This window comes from Parambassis ranga, chromosome 3 (genome assembly GCF_900634625.1).
Source record: "Parambassis ranga chromosome 3, fParRan2.1, whole genome shotgun sequence".
Classification (NCBI taxonomy): Eukaryota; Metazoa; Chordata; class Actinopteri; family Ambassidae; genus Parambassis; species Parambassis ranga.
Genome location: NC_041024.1, coordinates 16,968,058 through 16,986,073, shown reverse-complemented (window position 1 = coordinate 16,986,073; position 18,016 = coordinate 16,968,058). Strand labels below are relative to the sequence as shown.

Here is an 18,016-nt window from a genome sequence, read left to right as displayed (position 1 = left end):
GTATTGTCCATTTCTAGACGATTTGTCACATACAGATTTTCACTTTCAGTGCAGCTGTTATGATAATTACAGTGGAGGACACTCTTAAGAAGGTCATGAATAGTAACATTGCAGCATGCAAGCCTTTGAAGTAACGCTGTCTCTAAATTGGTTATTCCGAGAGAGACTACCGCATTATCAATAGAATGCAGGAGTATGGATGGCCAGCAGCAACAGCAAGGATTTGCTAAGTTGCTCTTGGATAGCTGAGTCTCCATCACAAATAATGCTAAACACAATTATGCAAACTTTTTTACTATGAGAACAACGCAAAATAATGGCTGTAATATATGCCCTTACCTCCAGCTAGTGTTTTGTATGCAAATTAGATATGATTTCAGTAACGGAGAGGCAGAGTGTCTCTTGCATCCATCTTTTGTTGCCGGGCGGATTAGAGGAGATCTGTTATGGTTTGTTAACATGAGAGCTTTTGATTCGGATTGAAACAAAACCATGTGTAGAATTAGATTAAAGACAATGTGTGGTGAGTGGCGGCTCAGGCATGTGCTGGACTTCACCCGCCCGTATGCCAGCACTCACCACTGTGGTCCCATTGTTTGGCCCGGCTTCTGTTGTGAAGTGGGTTTTTGTCCTGTTTTTGTTCTGTAATGGGCTATAATAACTTATATAAATCACAGTGACTGAGCTGGAGCTCCTTGGTTTGGGCTTGGCATTGATGGAAGGCCTGGTTCTCCAGAGGACTGGTGAACAGAAAGTCTTGTGTATGGCGAGGGAAAGTTTGAAAGTCAGCAGGCTTTAGGTTTGACAGTGTTGTTTTGTTGTGAAGGGAATCAACCTGAGGTTTTCTTCAGGGGAGGAAGGTCAAATAAAGAGAGGGGAAAGCTTTGATAGTGATCTACAAACAGTGTGTTAGAACAGGACAGGTGAAGATATAAAAAAATATAAAAGGAACTGAATTTTTGTGAATTTTTTCCTTGTCCTGTGTCTTGCCTGAAGGGCTTTATTTTGACATCAAAAAGAGCAAAGAAGGAAAAAATAATGCTGGTAACAACATCAGGCTGTTCTCATTATATAAAAAGAGTTCACTAACATCGACAAAAAAGAGAGAGCATAAATAATGTGTTCTTGGAAACTGCTTCATTGGAAGTGAGTCAGTTTTCTAATGTTACCTGACTTTAGTGAAGGTGTGTGTAAGATAATGTGTACAGATGATAAATGAAGGAACCATGAATTAGTTAGAGCCCTCACTGCGTTCATTACTAGTCAGTGATGTTTTGTCAATAGCAGGACTCACATCGTCTTGTAAGCTTTGGGCGGTGCATTTAGTTGCACTGCTGGGAATTGTCCGTAACCCTGTTTTACATTGAAAATAGCCCAGAGGAAAAGGGGTAAGACGAGATAGAGGAGGGGGTGCAAAGAGTAACCACTGATTAATTATGCACATCCCTGATTGTGACATACTATCTGCTGCTATTAATGGGCAAGGATAATCACTCTGGATTGTAATTGCAGCCTCTGACTTCGGAGGTATATTGTGTCCAACATCAATCTTCATACAACACTCTGCAATTTGGTGAAGAACTTCATTTGCGACTGTTGTTGAGTCTCCAACTCATTTTCAGGAAGAGAAGTGAAGTGTTAAGGAGTAGCAGGGGGAAGAAAAGGTGGAGGTTGAGAGGCAAGTTAGAACACTGAGCTGCGATATTACTGTACACTGCTTGAGGATATGAAAAATAATTAGAGATCAGAGTGGAAGAAAAAAATATGTGTTTTGAGGTATATGAAAGTTTTCACAGCTTTCATTGTTTGAACTTTTAATTCGGCTCTAAATGAGCATCATTACTCTCACTCACATGGTATTATTGTGAACTTGGGAAAAAAAATCATTTTAAATGTTAAATAAAAGTTAATGAGAAAATGACAATCACAAATGGATTTTAAGGCATCATCAACACTGCCATAGAGGCATTTCAGGTACGGTGTGTGCTATGAAATATGTTTCTGTAAACGCAAATGCCTGTTTCATGTCATCTGTATAATAACTCTGCCTATTAGAGTGAAAGTATAAAGAAGATAAATGGACAGTTTATTCCCCATTTATCCAATTTCAGCACATTTTTTTCATTACAAACTCAAACCTTATAAAAAAATAACAAAGTAAAATTGAGCCCAGCTTCTCTCTCTCTCTCTCCCTCACTCTCTTTCTAGTTTTCTTTCTTTTTTTTGCCTTGTCCAAAAGCTTCTCTGGCAGTTTGTCTAAAAGCTGAAATGAAACGAAGAATGTAATTAGAGGGAAGGGAAACTTTTAAGGGGAATTTCAGTATGCCGAGCAATCAGAGCCTTAAAAGCAGCTTTGGTCCCCCATCAGAGAGTCTCCTGCCCAGCCAGACAGTGTCAGTACACAGAGTGTAATGGGCCCCCTCTTTCACAGAAACACACAGCGTCTTACTGTTTTTATTCTACCTTCTGTGAGTGTGCTTTACTGCTGTCACACCTCCCTTATATTAACCTCACCGTGTGGCTTCCAGATCCAAGAGAAAACCACAATATACAGACTTTCCCCCTGCTGGAACGACAGGAAGGGGAGCTTGGTGGTGAGGAGTTTGCACGGTGGATGATGTGACAAAAATAAAAGGTAGAAAAAAAAGCAGACGAGGGAGGACCAGGTGTGAGAATGAAGGAGGCTGAGCGAGAGAAATGCATGAAAAATAGTATGAAAAAGTCTGTCCTTTGGTTCTTTCAGGCCTGTTGGCGAGGCTAAACAAACAGCGAATGGTTTGGAGAGACACATTAACTGTAACTGCCCTTGATCTGGCAGTGTTTAGAGTGCTGTCGGCACGGCTAATAAACACTTCATTTAGTTTTAATGGTGCCGGCGCCTCTCCGCAGCCTTCAAAAGTACCCTTTATTTGGGTCATTTACGGCTCTTCCTCGAGGAGCACCCAAGGGACGGCAGATCCAGTCCACATCACTGTCTGCTGGAGCACTCCAGGCCTAGGGAAAATTAATAGGGCTATCTGGGAAAAATAAATAAGTGATGGGCTTTACCCCTGCCAAACAGCCCTGAGAGCTTATTAAGGCAAAGTGAAGGGAGTAGGGGCAGTAGAAAAAGGGATTTTAATATGAAATTTTCACCTCTTAATATACGGGCAAACTAGTTCCCTTCTCATTCTTTTCCACTCCTTTATTTCATTTCCTTATGCGCGCGCTTGAGTCTTCTTTTTCTATGTCTCTGTGTTCTTCTTCTACAGTAATTGTAAACACAGCAATTATGGATTGTGTGAGACTTAATTATAGCTTGTGCAGAGCCCTGGGGAGCTCTGGCGGAATGCTGCAGCTGATAAAAACGCCAGCTCATCAGCACCCCTCCAATGGTGGCGAGCCCCAGCGAGAGTGGACCAAAGGGAACAGTTCCCCCAGGGCCCTCCCAGCCGAAGGACCAATTAGTATTAGTCAGGAATTAATCTTAACGGGACACAGCCACTCAAACAGGTCCTCCCAAGGTGAGGAGGAATTAATGTGGTTGCCTTATTGGTTATTGCTGCTGTTGTCTTTCAGGTCGTTCCCCACTCAGCGCATGGGCTTAGAGCTCTCGATAGACCAGATCACCCTGTAGCAGACATGTGTTCCTCTGCATGCGCTGTATCGAGACAAGAGTTGGTAGAAGCTTCTAGACGCTAAACAAAGCAAATCAAATCTGAGGAGCAAATTTCATCTAATTATTTGCAGTTTGTATTCAATGTTGCTTCATTTATCATTTTTCCAGAATGGCCTTGCAAAGTGGTTTCAAGGGGCGATGGATATATTAAAACAGTAACCTTATTAGATTTAGATGTTCAAAGCTCAGCCTTGTTGTCAGATCCCATCAGGAGGGGCTCATATTGTGATCCATGCCCAGTTTGAGTATTGATTTCTCAGGAGCATGGCTCCATTAAGGTCCTGCCCGGGGGTGTGGAAGGGTCAGCAGGGGAAGTTGTGGGCTGCCGTGACCTCAGCTGCAGTTTACAATCGATTAACTCTGACTGGGAAGGCAGGAAAGTCCTGGGGAGGTAAGCACTGGGCCCCACAAGCGATTAGGCTACATTAGCCCTCTGGTCAAAGCTGTTCCAGAGGTTGCAGTAAGTTAATTAGCACTTTCTTATGATATCAGTGATGACAGGGGTAGAGCAGCTAGCATTGATTTAGCTTTACTCCATTTCAGCCTTGGAGACCAACCACCAAAGCACCGGATATTTCCAACCTGTCTCTTTCAAATTGAGTAGGGTGGACACGTCACTACCTGGAACGGATTCGTAAGCACTAACGAATTATGTTCAAATCCTAAAGGCTGATTTTCATATTTTCAGAAGGGACTTCCTCTGATTTGTTTTTGGCGGTTGCCTCTTTATTTATTACATAATAATAAACTTTAGAGGGATCATGAATTTACATTGACAGAGCAAAGCTTTGACAGGGGAAAACGTATTCTTACAGACCATGCATATACTGTACATAAGGCTTGCAATAGTCTTTTCTACTTTGACATCTCTCCTGTGTCATCCTCCTGATGTGTGTGTTTTGTGACTGTTCATTTTCTGCCCCATCCTCCTCCAGAGAGAACACAAAGAGCCAGCACTAATTTCTTATTTTGTCAATTAAAGTGTAAAGGTGTCAGAAGACGATCGTCTTTGTCTCCCTCGCTTACCGCATAACGAACATCTCCCTGTCTTATCATGTCTCTCCAGTAATCCCTTTGTTGTTTGCCTGCCACAGTCTTTATTTGGCCTCCTACTCTGTTTTTTTGTCATTCTTCCTTACCGCTGCAACAGTCCTTCTTTCTTGCGCTACATCTTTCACTCTTGTGTGCTGGTCTCATAGTACTCCCTTTGTTAAATGAAAGGTTTGCCAATAGATCACTCACGCTCTTTGTTCTTTCTTCTTTACAGTACACTGCTCTCAATATTGTTTGTTTTACCAGCAGCTACACTACGTTACACCTTCTTTTTCTCTGTCTGTATCACTCCATCTGTGCCTGTCTGTTATTGCTCGAGGCCGAGCCAGGCAAGTGAACAGCGACAGATGAAGCACCTTGTCTGTCAGCGGTGTTGGAGGGAATTAATCACGATTCAGTAAGTGCTCTGATGAGGATTCAAAGATCCTTGTTAGAGATAAAGCCATCAGGTGTGTCTGATCCGTCATACGCTGACAGCAGCCTCAGGCGGGACACTGAGCCAGATATTAAGACCTGTTTAGGACACAGTCCTGCCCTCAGGTGCCTGTGGTCAGGTAGTAAAATTCACCATCCCAACAAAATGCAAGTTCAGTTATGATAACTAGTGTTGGCAAGTCAATGCTCATCCTGAATCTAAATATTTGTACAAATTGCTGCTAATAAGTGAGCACCAAAAACGATAGGAATGGCATTGTTCAAAACGCTGTCGGGTGAAATGACTTTGAAGATGAATTTAATGTTTAGTACATATTGAACATTTGCACCCGATGCTGTTACTCACAAGACAGGATAGGGCATAAAACTTAAAGTGGCAGTGCAGAAGTCGTGTCTCTCTCTACTGATAGTGAGAGTAATTACACAAACACATCATCAACCTGTGTTCCTACAGGTGAACTCTGTGTTTACTCACAAAACATGTGGTGATATCATGATTATCCATGATTTCCTGAGCAAAGCTAACCCTGTTAACTCAGTAATGGTATGTTAATGCTACAGCTGCGCAAGTGTGGATATGGCACCATACCATATTATATTATATCATATAATATAACATATTACTGTCAATAAAACCTTAATACATTTTGAGAAAGGAACATGTTAAGCAGACAGAGTCTTTTTCACAGCATTACTATGTGGCCATGTTCTCACATGCCAAGGAAGTGGCTCGTCTACTCTGGGAAGACAAACTGTATGTTATGGCTTTGTGACTAATCTCTGACATGATGCACTAATCAGATAAGTGCTTAACCCTGCGGCCAGAGAGGGCCAATGGGACAATAGAACATGTTAAAAACTAAAAAAATATCTCCAAAATGTTACAAATTATAAGTGTTCTGCTGTTGAGTGAGTCTAAGTGATGTGCTCTTTGTGTCTGCGCCCAGTTGCACATTCCTCAGGGTAATTTACAACATGGCTGCAAGCAGCTTGTTTAATTTTGGAGCTCAAATGAAAGCGTTTGCGGCGTATTGGCATATTTTTCTTGTTAAGCAATGTTTAAGGTAGAGATAGACATGGCAGTAATTGCAGGTTTGACTGAGAGTAGGAGTTGAGTTAGCAGACATCAACACCCCACCACCACACCACCACCCCGCCCTGGGAAAAATGATAATAAAAAGATAATGTTGCAGTGAAGCATGATAGAGGTATGTCATCCACTTAACCATTGACTGTTGGGGTATTCACTTGGATCCGGCAGAAGAAAGTAGATTCAAAGTATGACGGAAACATTTGAGCAGAAGATAAACAAGAAAGCAAAAAAAGTAACTGGGACAGAAATTAAGAATGAGGACACATCAGCCTGTAATAGCGGTAGCATAACAAACACAAGCCAAAATTAGTCTCTCACAATAAACTGACAGGGGTATAAAAACAAGTCTGTGTACATGTTGTGAGATTATAATGAGGCATTGATTGTTTGTCCTCAATTTCCATTTCAGTTCCCTCTCAAATTGAAGGCAGACACTTGTAAACATCCCTACCTATGTCTTTGCTGTTCTCATTAGCTTTTCTTTTTACTCTCCCCACACATCACTGAGCTAGAGGATCTAGATGAGAAGGCCCGTGTCACTTCCTGTTTGTGGGAATGCTTCCTGTTTTCCTGACCATGTTCTGGTCGTCTGTTCCCGGGCTGGTGTTTATCGCCTGGTTTGAAACCATCTGAATGTTGCAGCTGAGGGCCTCTGGGATGTTTGTTTGTGCTGTCTTTTATTATGCCATTTTTTAACTGCCATTGTGGCAAGACAGGAATGTGCCATTGCTTGTTGTTGGCTGCTGGAGTGAGAAAGCCCAATTACCAGGGGTCCCAGTGCTTGGTTGCAGTTATAGTTGGGCTGTGTATGTGTGTGTTTGTGTTGTTCTGGTGAGCAGCTGTCCCAGGCCCCACTGGCAGTGATGGCAGGGGATGGTTACAACTACAGCGGTGACAGCAAGGAGGAGGAAAAAGCCGACAGGCTTATAAGGGACTCCTCAAGTGTTGTGTGCTGCCACCTTGGTACTGCTCAGCAGCCAGCACTCCCTGTCTGTCTCCTTACCACTTTTAACTGCTGTCTGATGTTGTAAAATCTTGAATGTGATGTTGTGACTGAAGTTGTGTGTGTTTCTCCTGGTTTACACAGTATGTGTGGCCAATTAGAGCTGAGGTTATGAGACTGATGTATGGATTATAGTCTATTATTCCTTCTTCCCTAATGTTGACCATTAACTGCTGTGTCATTAGTTACTTTACCGACTGTGGTGGTGGCCAGGGAAGGCGCACTGTCTGTCAGACACATTTCTCTGTGGGTACGTGGCACGGGACACAGGAATGTGCCTGCAAAATGGGTGACAGGATTCCTGGAAGTTTTTTTTGTGGTTAAAAAAAACAGGAACTATATTATATTGCTACCATCCAATTGAAAGAAACGGCATTAGTTTTAATGTTAATCTGAATTTGAAAAATATACTTTGTTATGTAGTTTTAATGATACATGTGAATTAATAAGAGAACGAGAGAAACGAGTGTTTTTTAGCCACAGTCTCGTGCTCGTGTTTCCTGTACTGGGTTGTTCCACTGTGAGCAGTGTTGTATGTGACGCAGCATTGACTTGCTGTCTGCCTGTCTCATATCCAGTGTGGCAGCATAGTGAGCGGTGTCTAATGGAGCCTCTGATGAATAATGAGTCCATACACTGGTAATGTTCTGTGCCGAGTAACGGCTGCATTGGTTTCTGTCCTGTTAACTCCGCTGCTGTAAGATTGATTGTGGTGTGCTCTGCAGTCATACAAAGACACTTCATTGCTTGGCAATGAAAATAAAGCTTCTCCCACTGAAATGAAGAGCAATGGCACTAGGGCAACACAGGCAGACCAGCGCCAGGCCTGGAGACAACCACAGCCCTGTGTCGCCAACATAAGTGAGTGACACACCATGAAATAGGCATCGCTCCAGTAAGACTTATTTGTTTACACATTGCTTTCTGCTAATTGAGGTGTGGCAGAGTTTATTTTTGCCTCAGTTGAAGTGAACCTAAGTCGCCCCGATTAGGCCTCTCACTGTACTTAGAGATCCTCCACCAAGACTCTCCTTCAAATTACACTTGACACTGTGAAGAAACATCTAATAGAAGTGTGTAATGGGCTCTGATGACAAACTACACGGTTGGAAGACCATGTAATCTCCTCGCAATTAATTAAAGTGCGTCCTGTGTCTGTGTGTGTGTGTGTTAGCAGTTTTTTTTTCTTCAGCCTTTCTCTCACACCCAGCCTTACCAGATGCCACCAAATAACTGAAATAACATTGCCTGTCAACAGTAAAAAATGAAGACCCATACCCTAACAAAGAAAGGTACTTAGAGCTGGCAGAGAGAGGCAGATGCAGGGTTATTTGTGCTCCAGTGCTTCTCAGTGTCCCGGTAAGGGTCCTCCACAGCTCAACATCTGTACCTCCACCCGCCTAATTACCCACGGCACCCCTGCCCAACCGCTTCCTAGTCTGTCACCAACTCAAAACTCACTGGAGGGAAAAAGGCAAGGGGAAGAAGGAAAAAGAGAAGGTGAAATGAGCAGGTTCTGCTGCCTTCACAATACATTTACAGAGAATTACTTGTTCGTTTTCAGTTTAATTTTCCCTTCTTTGGAAGTGCTTGGCCAGGTTTTTGTATTTACATAGATGTTCCTAAAATATTATATCCCACTGACTGGAAAATAGGAGGAGGAGACACTCGTTCACTCACTTTCTCGCTCCCCTTTAGCCCTGTTTGCACATTGTTCTCACACTTTACTTTTCTTAATTCCTTTTTTATTTATTTATCTTTTCCCCACCACAGTATTGATTTGAAGGCAGAGAACAATTAGGTCCATTTTGGGGATAATTCCTCAGTCTTCACTTATTTTTATCAGTAAATGAGAAATTTGCCATGCTTTATGTAAGTTTTGATGGGAGCAGTTTGGAGTTGCTTCTGCCATTGATTTGATTAAAGGCATTACGCATTGTCTAATGAGTTTTACACATGGCTGAGTGGTGAATAATCACCCAGTGATTTCTGACCCAGAACTCCTCACACACTTCACACACACACACATTTTTCTCACTTTCCCTCTCCTTTTGGAGTAGAGGACCAGACACTTGGTAGCTCTCAGAAGAGTAACGGAAATCAATTGAGACCATGATTTGAAGAGGTTTTTTCCCTATTTTTCCCCTCCTCTCAAGCCAAATTGATTCCTTTGCTTGTTTTGCTTTAATATTCATTTTAGCTAAGTGTTCAGTAAGTGTGCAGAGAATATGGATATTAGATGTCATGCCTCTTTGCATAAGATCAGCTTTGAAAACTATAAATTTTACCCAGCTGAAAATTGTCTCGCAATTAAAGCGTATTGTGTGTAATAAGCGGTGTCTCTATCGGGTGTTTAGCTTTATCGAGCCTGTCTGGAGATGGAACTCATACCTGCTGCTCTGTGAATTGCAGCACATAAAAGATGGACTGAATATGTTCCCGGGGAATATTGCCCTCTCCAAAAGACCAATCCGTCTTGCTTAGGGAGGCAATCTTAGGTGCGGTAGATAAACTAATATTTGTGTATAACCTCAGTCAGACAATACAAATGATCGGATGATTTTTCATCTCCTTATGCATACAGGGAAATATGAAAAATTGAGGTTTAGGAATATTTGCAGGGTCTGCGAGGCGGCTGGCTGGGCTGCTGAGTGCCCTGGGCCACGCTCCTCACCAACGACTGCAGAGTGAAGAGTGATGAGAATATTATACCCGTCTGTTTCCCGTCACTCCCCATCCTCCCCTCCCACCTTCTTCATTCTCTCCTCTCACCACACTAATTCATACGGCCACAAGATGGAGAGAGTGGGAGCGAGCGAGGTAGAATGAGAGATAGAGCACCACGCACACTACCTCCCTGGATCACCGTCTTTGACTTTTGTCATCTGTCGGTCATCTATGATTGACATAAATCTCCCAGTCCTCTTGCTCCTCTTTATTGTCACTCCCACCAACTCAGCCAACTCCTACCAGCCAAACAAGCCCTCTCCTCATCCTCTGGCCCTCAGCTTTATCACTGCTAAAAAACAGCTTATTGGGTTAATCTGCTGGTGTTTCTGGGCCAAACAGTCTGTAGCATTGGGGAGTTTGTGTGCAGATGGGGACACAGACTTGTTCCTAGTGCTGAAGTTTTGTTAAACTGACACTTGTGTTTATGGAGGCTGAATGAAAGGCTGCAAGTGTAATGCTCCATCTGTCTGAGAGATCATCTCGAATGGCTTCAATCATCTATAGTCCCCAAAACTAAACTTTCCTTAATGCAGCCAATATTATTTTAAATTCAGTAAGTTACACAACCAGCTCCTATTTACACAAGATTTTTCAACCCTTAAGGGTGCTGCACAGTATGTGTTCTACCAGTGTCAGTCAAGAAAAGGGCATGTTTCTATAAAACCGAGTGCATTGGTTCCCTTCAAATATAACATCCCAGTGTCCGTCTCAGTACTTTTGCTGCATTGAAAAAAAAATAAAAAATGCTGAATCCCAAAGAATCCAGCCGTCAAGTGCAATTCCCCTCACCACCACTCCCTGACATGGAGATGGTGACATTTACCCCCATGCCTTCCTCTCCCCCTCCTCAGGTTTAGGAGTTTTTATTTTTAGTTTATTGCGTTGCCTCACACCAAAGCCTCCATGTTTTCCCTTGAAAACCTTTCTGTTTGCTCTCTATATTTCGGCATTATTTGCCTTTGCCCTCTGCTTTTCAATATGTCTTTTTTTCTCCCCCTTTTTATTTCATTTTCTCCCACCCTGCTGCTGTATCCCTCTCCCACCCCATTTCCCTCTATTTTAGCTTTACTGCGGTGAAGAACTTCTCCCCTCCCCTGTTCATGATAAATCAGGGGTGTGAGCGGCGGCACTCGGTCGGAGGCATCAGTCGTGAGGCTGATGAGATAAGCGGTGCTCATCTTGCGGCCCTGTATGGAGATTTATTGGGCTGGGATAAGCAACAAGCTAGCCATCACTCTCAGCCAAATAGACTCCCCGCCTGCATGTGTTTATTCTTATTGCACTGCCACGACCACTGCCACTGTCAGGGGTGGAGTACCCCCCGGAGGCCTGCTCTGCGGTAGAGGAAGCCTAGCCCTGCTCTCTGGATCATTACCTTCTATTAGATCAAGAAAACAAGGCTCCACACTGGAGCTCTGAGTGACACTGATGGCCCAATTTTTCTCTATCTCTGAGGACCACATAGGCATATATAAAATAAGGTTATAGGATATATTGGCTCATCACATCTGAGTGGTAAAACAGTGTTGTCTTTCTGTTTTTGAATTTCCCCCTTCCTTCTTTTGTGCATAGGAGAAAACTCTTAATCATTCTTTCCATGCACAGCATTTCAGGTGGAATAATAATCACTGCTTTATTTTTACTGCAAACTGGACTTCCAACTGTTTCATAATCTTACAGTTTCCTGTCACATGTAACTTGTTTACCAAATAACTGCACCCATAATAAATGAAAACGATCAGGAGCTTTGGTGCTACTGCTTGGTCCCTTGATGTGACCATAAGCTCATGGTGACTTGTGCTAGATAAGATTAGCAAAGATAGGCTAGATATTTTGTATCCAGAGAATCAGGAGAATGACCGAAGGGCCTTTACAGCAGTCTGTGCTACGGGCATTCGTTCCTCCATTTTGGTTAGGTGTAGGTAAAGAAAAGGCCTCAGTGGTAATGATGCCTGTTTTTCTATTGATCGTCAAACAGCTGGTTTTTGGAGAAGTCTGCCTCTATGTCTCTATCTATTTTAATATTACACTTTGTTTGACAGGTGAACACTTCAGTCATTGTATTTGTCAGTGTTCCAGTCACAGGCACAAATATGATTTGTAATAATTGTTAAGATGCAGATTGCAAATAGTGTCAATGTCACATTTTACAGGTGATGATTAAGCTCTTACATGCTTATTCATGGGTACAGAATCACAACTTGCATTTTGCTAGAGGTGTGAAATGCCCCCATGTCAACCTATGGTGTCTTTGTAATACCAACACATGAGAGAATATTGAGTCTGATTTATTCTGTAATGGTCAGTGGCCTCTGTTCAGCTAAAGTTACATCGCCTCACTTTAACTCCAGCTGCTGATGACAGCATTAATTTCAGGCGACTAGAAGTCTAACACATTAACCGATGCCCGGCTGGTGTCAGAGAGCTGCAGGCCAGGATGTGCACATCAAGCATCCCCCACCTCCCACCCCCCATCGATGCCACAAAAACATACACTCCACTCACCCAACAAGTTCTCCACAAATTGCTTTTACCCTCCTCACCCCATGAGTGTACACATGAACACACACAAACTTAGGCCTGGATAGGGTAGTGGGGGTTAGTTTTTTCAGCACTCAGGTTATATTTAATCATAGCTGGTGGATGAGGAGGCTTTTCTCTTTATGAAAGGTATTAGAGCTGCACTGTGTTTTCACTCAGCTTTACACTCTGCCCCCATGCTTTTCTTCCCCTGACCCCTGTAACCATGTGCCAGGGAAGAATTTGATAAAGTGACACCGGGCTCCCACTATCTCTTCTTCTCTCTCCATCTCCCATCTCTGTCTCAGATTCTAATAGTGCAGGTCTGGCAGGTCTGGTCTGCCTCTCATCTCATCAGTGGGGTCACACCTTTGGGCCGCCCTCGCTCTCTCTTCACCAGCACTTGCCTTGTCATTTATTTTGCTGCTGGAACGGCTAGCAAACCGGCAGGTCTGATTCAATCTCCTACATCCTCAGGCTGATGTACTGGACAGAGTGCGATAACATTCGCATCATTGAAGAGGGGGCAGGGCTTTAAAGAAGGAACATCAGGCCCTTGTGTCTGGCAACTTTCTGCTCACTGCTCATCCTTTGCTCTTTCCTCTCTAACCTGAGCCTTCTGGGATGGTTTTCTTACACTATTCATTGTTAAAACACGCTTTCGTTAGCCAAGGAATCGCACTCTGACAGAATACTCGAGCAACTTTCCCGTTGCATCCTTATGTGACTTACCCCAACCCTAGTTGATCTGTACTACTTCTATTTAAGGGCCCCATTCTCTTTGATCTAACTAAAGTTACAGAGGAAAGTGAGAAGCATTGGGAAAGCTCCAGCAGGGGGGTTTACATGCCCTTTCAACACTTTGAGAAGCAGGGGATGCTCTCCATTCTGCTTCATGTTGCACCCGGGGACTCTCCCCGCTTCACTAGCATGCATCAGCAGACACTTGGTCATTAGGTAGATTGACAGTGATTGTCTGGCCTGCAGAGCTGAGGCAGCCTCTGCTAGGCTCAGATGCCTGCTTTGAAATGCACACATATAGATTTTGTGTGGGTGAACAGAATTAACAGAAAATGTTACAAGCGAAGGTAATCGATAATGTGTGAAAGATGCGGTGGACAGTGTGGAAATCACATTTTGGACAGGTTGCTACTCCATAATTGATTGGGTGTAGCTTTAAGCGGCTACTCTTTTTTTTTAGCTTAAAGGCTGATGGTCAGTGCCTGAGTGTTGCTCACACCTCAAGCGTTAGAAAAGGCAAAAGGTGAAAGGTGTGCTGTAGAATATGTTGTTAAGCCCAAAGTGAGGAGCTGTCAGTGTGATTTTTCCGTCTTACAGAACTGGGCTGGTTGTTTTGTTTTCAGTTTTTCCGTTTTTTTTCTTATTTTGCAAGAGAAAGGAGACTAATTTGCTTTTTCCTGTGCTGTGTGAGTCAGCCATGTTCAACAAAATGCTCCAGCATCTTTCTGTTTCTCCTGTTCAGAGGAACTATTGGTGCTATTTCTTGACCTGTAGAAAGTCACTGAATTAGAAACATTTTATTGTGTTTTAATTGTAAGTCAATTTTTTGGTACACAGAGAAACAACAAGAATATATAGCTTGGGTTGTCTTCTATTATTCATCCATTGTAATGATGGTGAGGAGTGGGCAGTGTATTTGGACTTATTGATTCCAACTTCTAGTTTCGTGCTTCACCTGCTGTGGGGGTGGGGGGAAGCACCCTTGACTCACACCTCTTCCCTGGAGCTGCAGGGACATGCTTAGCCCCGTTTCTCTGGCATTGAGACATTAGAGTGTCAGAATATGGATTTGAAGAGCCCTGTCATTCTGTGGTTTATGGACTAATTCATTCCATGTTATCTGTGATTCCACTTTGTGGAATGGTGACAAGTTAAAGTCCATACCTCAAACTAATAACTGTCATTTCAAAATTATTATTCCTTTTATTTTGGAAATGCCTTGCCGTGTTATGTTGCGATGGGTGTTTCTTTTGTCTCTGTGAATGGTACATTGTGAAAACTGAGCCATGTACAATGTTGAATTTTATAAAGGAAGTGTAAAGACCATTAGGCAATAACCCTCTTCTGGCCTGTTGACCATACCATATATCGGAGCCTTGCAGAGGCCTCTTGCTCGCTTTCTGTGCCTATGTATTTCACCCACTCCACCCATTTTACTGCTTTAGTGCACAAATGTAAGCCGACTAAATTAGGCCAGCCCCCTTTTAATACCGCAGAGAGGAGAGAAGCAGCCATTATGAATTATCCTTAATTACAGCCATTTCCTAAACTAATAAAGCTGCTAAATCTTTACTGCAAAGGTTAGTTTACCCAGCATGCATAAAAACCACTGCGTGTGTGTGCTCATGCACATGTAGGTGTGGAAGCCCGTGCATTCAAGCATACATGCTGGTGATTGGTGTGTGTAAAATGTGTGTGAGTGTGTGTGGGCGCAGGAGAGCTGGCTGGCAGCACCCATAGTCCCATTAATTTCACGTGGGCTCCCTATCACCAGCCACAGATGCCTATAGACACGTAAATGAGTCTCCTGCGAGTGGTGAGCCGCCTCGGCCCGCCAGCTCGGGCCTAATGGTCTGGAAAGGCAGCGTATGTGACGGCAGGAGATGAGGGCCTTATTTACACTGGCAGACATTAGTGGATGGACGCTGATTCACTGATTAACACGTCAGCCTCCCTCCCCTCCCCTTCCCTGTTCCCCTTACCTCCAGTGGTTCTCTTCATCCACCCACCCCCTCACCCCCCACCCCCTTCAAACCTCCATACTCATAGCTATACACAAACATGAAAATACACACAACAAACCTTTACACACACCTCTCTTTTCTTATTACTTTCTTCTCTTTGTGCTTTTCCTCTGAATTTACATCATTCACATGCCCACATCAGAAGACATATATACACTAAAGACACACAAACACACACAATATCCAGTGTTGGAAATGTATGGTGGCAGGCTGCTGAGAAGGGGGAAGTCATCTGTGAATGATGGCTCCTGTGGAAAGATAATGTTTCTCATGCAGCGCCGGGTGAGGCGCTGATGGAAGAAGATGACTTTTTGAATGGTTAAGTGGGTAAACGTTAGATCATGGCCGCAGCGCTCCCATTCGCCTCACCCACCATCAATCCCTCCCGCTCTCCTATCCTCTCTCCCTTTCTCTTTTTTCCGTCTACTAGATTGTTTATTGAAAAGGCACGAGGAGGCCGCTGATAAGAGAGGCAAGGCTAATGCCGTGATTTGTGTCAGTCACGCCGTACAATTTGTTACAATCGCGACACTTATCACAATATAATATGTTTATTCTGGTCAATTAAGTGGCACAGGAAGGCTCCTGCATTTGAAGTGTCACATGCGAGATGGGACGGGGTGAGGGCGATCAAAGGAAATGGAACTAATCTAATTGTACAGCATCTCATGCAGCTACCACCTCCATTGCCATTGCCTGCCAGCCTATAAACTGATGCATTTTGCGAGAAAAGAAGGGACACCAGTGCAGGTTTGAGAGATGACAATGTGTTCTTTTGTTAGGCCCTAAACATAATAACACATATAAAACATTACCGCAAAAATATGAGCTATCAACCAGATCTTTTTTATTGTATCAACTTTGGACTTTACACGTCACATGTTCATCACATACTGACACAGAAACAACTCATACAGCGTAAATGAAGGCTCAAAATAGCAGCATTTTGCCTCATATATACTGTATAAGCACACAGATACACAATTCAGCAAATAAAAGTATGACAGAAATGAAAACGAGTGCACATTCAGTGCACAAATAATCTTACTATTGCAAAGGTCTGCAGCTATGTTTCTGCACAAACACACATCATCATTGATCAGGTGTATAACAGTCCACACATCTGCTTTTTGTAAAACACATACAGACACAGAATAAATGGCTCTATCAGCAGACTTTTTTCTGGGTCTGTACAGTTGCATTCACAAAGGTACACACACATACTGCTGGATGCATTGTAGCCTGCTCCAGTGTGGATCCCCAAAAGATTCAGAGTATACATAAAAAAAGGCCAGGCAGACTGTGTAGCAGACCAGTGCTTCCATCGATCTGAGAGGGTTCATTAGGTAAGTGCTGACATCACAGATTGATGTCTCTTTAAACCAGTGCCTGCCAAGGAGCTGACCAGGAAAATCAGCACTATTGACTCTCTTAGTGGTGTGTGTGTGTGTGTGTGTGCCTTTGAAACATATGTGGCAATAAAATGTGAGTCTTTTTGGCATTTGGCACACAGGTGTGTCTCTTTGTGTGTATTTCCCCAGACGCCACACTAAATACCCTTGTCTTTGATGGGCTCCTTGGGTGTAGGTGTTCACTAATGTTGCTAGTTATACAGTCAGCCATGCGGCTAAAGAGCCTGTCAGCCTGTTTCTGCTTTTACGCCACCATCCATCCATCTGCTATCACAGAACAGGGAAGAGATGGAGTGGAAAATGGAGATGAAGAGTAAAGCAAAGAACATAGGGTGGAGGAGTCAGAGAGGGGCCGGATAGAATCTCTCCCCATTTATATTTCATCAGCACATTTAGGAAATCTTTTGGAAATTATGTTGTGCAAGTTTATGACTAATTTGCAATCCAGAGAGAACGTCACATTTCATGAGGCCTGAAAGCTCTTTAGTTCAAATTCATGTTGTGAAGAAGACACTGAAAGTTGTCTCTGTAAATGACCCCAGTCCCCTCGTTCTGTACTTGTCGATTGATCTAAGATGTCGTTTGTATCTGATGTGTTTCTCTAATTAAGATCAGGGGAGAATCATTGGCATTGAGCGGCTCTGCATGCCCATTGATTGGAGTGGGGATGGAGTTGGTGAGAACAGTGTGAACACAAGTGACAGGAATGAAACTGGCAGCCTCACACAACAGGCCGAGTAAGGTCGGCAGTACCCTCACTGTCAGTCCTGTTTTTTTTTAGGCTACCACAATTTGACACACAGCTTACTGAGCAATTTGTCATGGAAGAATCCGAGCATCATTTTTGTCCCCTGTGATATTCTAATTGCAGCATCACTTCTGGAACCATCAAGTTCCTGTTTTCATGTTACTGCTGAATAACAGTAACATTTGTAGCAGCTGATCTGTGTCAGTTGTAATCCATCAACACTTTGTCATACCTTTTGCATTGGCAAGTGGAGATCAACTGCACATGCTAAACCTGTTTGATGACTAGATTTAAGGTTTGTTTTTACTGCACATTGTGTTCATGTTCTAAAGGAGCTGAAGAGTAAATTGAAATGTCTTAAAATAATCTGTAGTCGATAAAAATTGATTTATGAGGGTTTAATGGTAGCAATGCTCAGGGTTGTGTATTGTCACATATAGTAAAAAGTGTACCAGTTTAGAAAGTTTGCCTGTACTTTATTTTATCCTGAGCTGAGCATAATGCAAAGTGTTAGGATTGAGCAATGTGCAGAACTGAAGGCACGAATCCCTTCCAGGCCACCAGCACTGGAGGCACATCGCTATTGGCTGCCTCCAGGA

At 43.1% G+C, this 18,016-nt stretch overlaps 1 protein-coding gene across 2 annotated transcripts in view; it reads left to right on the top strand.

Annotated features, from left to right (window-relative positions):
- Positions 1-18,016, top strand: part of fto (FTO alpha-ketoglutarate dependent dioxygenase) — a 110,917-nt gene that overhangs the window by 76,424 nt on the left and 16,477 nt on the right. The window lies entirely within an intron of this gene.